Here is a 4,276-nt window from a genome sequence, read left to right on the forward strand (position 1 = left end):
AAATGCAGTCATCATTTACTCCTGGTTTGTGAGTTTTAGGTCTGTTTTGAGGCTGTGTATGCAGGTACTGACTGGGGAAGGGCACCGGCGGCTGGGCGGGTGGGGGGAGGAGGCTCAGGAAGGAAAGCGAGGTGCAGATCAGAGAGGTCTTAGCTGTAGGGGGGAAAGGGCCAAGGTGGAAGGCAGGTCCCACTCATTCTTCCTCGCGGAGTGCCTCCTGGCCACCAGCCTGCTGTCTCGCTGCGGCTCCAAACGGACTGTCTGTGTCAGGGCCAGCTGCTGCCGGGCAGGAGCTGTAGTTCATCCCCAAGGGGACTGTGCACAGGATAATTTATATTTTGGTATAAACCCACCTCAAGCTCCTTTGAGATGAAAGAGTCTATATAAAACTGAGTTATGACCCTGCTTAATGGGAGCACCGCTGAGTTTTTCCAAAAGTGGAGTTAAGCCCCTCTGGCATCTGTGAAGGGCTGGCTGTCAAGGACTGTTGGCCATTTCAGCGGTTCTAGGTTTTGCTGTTGATCCGTGTGCAATAAATCATTTTCCTCCAAGTCCAAGGCGGCATTTGTATTTGCCAAGACACTAAGGAGGAAGATCTCCAACTGGTCTCAGCTGAGGCTGGATCTTTGCTTTTTAAGTTGTTTGGAAAGTGAGAACACATACACACATTTGTGCGCGCACGTACACACACACACACACACACACTCACACATGTTAAGCTCCCATAATAACATATTCCAGAATAGCTCTTCCCTTATCCTATAACTTCATATGGATTGTCACGAAACTGGTTTTGTTTTTATACAGAAGACGTGACTTGGTCACGTTCCTGTACTTTTTAACCCCCAGAAGTCTCCTTTTCTGGGGAGCAAAGGTGTCTCCAGGTGTTCCCATCTCTAGCCAGGGCTCCTTGGGCCAGCTCCGTGCTGCCTGCCCCTCGGACAGTATCAGGCAGGGCATACCAACATGTCTTTTTTTAGAAAAGACCGTAAGTATCTTATCTTACTCCTTTGGAATTTTCCACAGTTATTTAACCTCTAGTTTAGGAAAAGTGGGTTTGAGGGTTCTTCAAATTGATGCAGGGAGCTTACATCAGTTCTGCGAGCTCATTTCGCTTGAGGTGGATGGCGCCCCTGCTTGCCAGCCTACCTCATTTCCATCTCTCCTCCCTACTGACTCGAAACCTTGTGGTTAAAATAACACACAGCCTCTATTCGCAGCTCAAACTTAGAGCTGCTATCGGAGGCAGGTTCAGGATTGAAGGAAGTCTCAGAAGATGCTCTCAAGCTGCTTGCTCAATATTCAATGTTAGACTCTCGTGAAGAAATCAGGGACCTGGTCAGGTAAAGAGCTTCTTTTCTTTTTCATTGTTTTGTTGGGGGGAAACATGATGAAGAACATTGTGTCCGTCCGTGTTGGAAGAAGCCAGCTGCGAGTTTTCTAGCTTTTGACTCTTGAACGGGGCTTGTCGTCTGTTTCTCTGAAAGGGGAGGAAAGTATGACACGGGGATCGTGCAGAGAAAGCTGCAGTGGCGATTCTCTGCTGGCGGAGAGAGAGGGCTGGGGGTTTGGGGGAGAGATGCGTCCCCTCCGTGGAGCAACAAAAGGCCTTTGGGAGTGTGCAGGTCATGACAATAGGAAACAATAGTTGGGTTGGTCTCGTTCACTCGGGTGCAGTGCCTGGAGGTAGGTCGTGGGAGCGGCCCGCGGGGCCGCGGTGTCCAGCCCCATCTGGGCAACACATCTTCTTACCGAATAGAACTGAACCGATTTGCCTTCCCTTGCTGCTTTCCCCGCGAGTAGTTGGGTGCCACCATTACCTGTCCCTCTATCTCCCACCTCTAAATTGCTGTGAAATGTAGCTCTGCTCTCTCATCTTAAAGTATGCTTAAACTCATGCCTTTCTCCAGTGGTAGAACATTAAAGATTTGTCTTACATCGGTTTGTAAAATGTATTAACATTTTCCTTGAACACTTGTAACGATGGCATCTGGCAATGAAATAACAATTCATCTGTAGAGTGAGCCATTTTTTCAGAAGGATTTGCCACCACCCATCTGGCTCTTTCTTCAACTATGCATTTTTTTTTCAAACATTTATGTCTATGAAATATTTCAATATACCTCACCCTGGCTGAACCAGGTGTTTACTTACTTGATGATCTTCTCTCCCCCCCCCCTTTTCTTCCCTTCCTATCTTCCTCTCCCTCCCAGAGCACGTTTCCCTTTATGTTTTAATTTAAAGGAAATTCTATTCCTACTTGCTGATAGAGCCAAATAAATCAATCAGTCAGTCAATCAATCAATCAATCAATCCCTGGTCAGTCAAACATTTATTCAAATGGGATCTATATACCAGGGTTGGGGGAAGACAAAGACCATCCCCAGGTTTATTGTGTATTTTGACTCTTCCAAGCAGTAAATAATTATCGACACTGTCAGTACGAAAGGGAGTACTAAATTTCAAACTTCAGATTATGGGAAGCGTTGAAGTAATGACACGGCTGCCATTCCCGAGAGCTCAGTGCGCAGCAGCCGCTAAGCTCAGCACTTCGCAGTTGCTGCTTTATTATTCTCTCGACAGCCCTCATGTTACGGGGCAGGAACCTGAAGCCTGGAGAGGGGCTGATGCCCAGCCTCATGCGGCTGATGAGCAGAGGACTCGATGCACAAAACCTCAGCCCCGCCGGTGCTCAGGCTCTGGTAGGCGTCAGAAAACCAGCCCCAGGAGAAACGGCCCGCGGGCGGGGCCCCAAACGGTTGTCCAGCCCCCAAGTGGCCAGAAGGAGCAGTTCTGTGGGTGAGGGGGTGGGGGACAGGGGGAGGGTCGGTGTGGCTGGGGCCTTGCAGTACTGCTGCTGGGGATGGGAGCCCGCGGGGACGTGCTGGGTCGGGAGACGTGGAGGCGCTGGGCACTTGTGCTCTCGGCCTGAGGAATGAAGCAAGGAAGAGGGTCGGGTCACGAGGAATACTGCTCAGAGCCATCCGCGGGCTTTGCGGCTTTCCCGGTAACTGCAGGGCTCAAACCCTCCTGTCGCGGCTCTCAGAGAGGCCTCTCCCCTCATCTGAGAGGCTTCCTTGACTCTCCTATTCAAGGAGCAGCCTGTGACCATCCCTATTTGCTTCTTGTTGTCATAAAATAGACATAACATAAAATTTACTTTTTTAACAATTTTCAAAGTGTAAACATAGGTGGTATTTAGTACCTTCACAATGTCGTGCGACCATCCCCACCATCTAGTTCCAGATAATGTTGCCGTTATCACAAAGGGATATCCTATACCCTTTAAATCCTATAGCCAGGCCCCATTCCCCCAGCCCCGCAGGCCCTGACCACCAAACCATTGATCTGTTTTCTGTCTCTATGGGTGAGCCTGTTCTGCACATTTCATATGGGCAGAATCGTACACCATATGCCTTTTGCACCTGGCTTCTTCCCTTAGCATAATGTTTTCAAGGTTCATCCACGACATAGCGTGAATCAGCCTTTCATTGCTCCTTATGGCTGAGTGGTATTCCATTGTATGCATATGTCACATTTTGCTCACCCATCCAGCGTTTGAGGGACATTTGAGTTTCAACTACTGTGAACAGTGCTGCTGTGACATTCATGAGCAAAGTTCTGTTTGAACACATGTTTTCAATTCTTTTGGGTGAGTATGTAGGAGTGGAATTGCTAGGTCATATGGTGACTCTATGTAAAGCTTTGTGGGGAGGTGCCAAACCGTGTCCCACAGCAGCTGCACCATTTCACGTTCCCACCACCAAGGATGAGGGCTGCAGTGTCTTCACATCCTTGCCAGCGTTGGTTACTTTCTATTTTTATTTTATTACAGCCGCCCTGGTGGGTGCGAAGTGCTATGTCGTTGTGGTTTTGATTTGCATTTCCCTGATGACACTGAACATTTTTTCATGTGTTTGTTGGCCATTTGTCCCATTCAATTTCTATTCCTTTTATTAGGCTCTATTCTTTTTTTTTTTTAAGATTTAATTTATTTATTTGAGAGAGAGACAGAGAGAGCATGAGTTGGGGGAGGTACAGAGGGAGAGGGAGAAGCAGGCTCCCCGCTGAGCAGAAAGCCCGACACGGGGCTCTATACCAGGACCCTGGGATCATGACCTGAGCTGAAGGCAGACACTTAACTGACTGAGCCACCCAGGGGCCCCTTGGCTCTATTCTTTTTTTTTTTTTTAAAGATTTTTTTTTTTATTTATTTGACAGAGATAGAGACAGCCAGCGAGAGAGGGAACACAAGCAGGGGGAGTGGGAGAGGAAG

This window comes from Ailuropoda melanoleuca, chromosome 15 (assembly GCF_002007445.2).
Source record: "Ailuropoda melanoleuca isolate Jingjing chromosome 15, ASM200744v2, whole genome shotgun sequence".
In the NCBI taxonomy this organism is placed as follows: domain Eukaryota; kingdom Metazoa; phylum Chordata; class Mammalia; order Carnivora; family Ursidae; genus Ailuropoda; species Ailuropoda melanoleuca.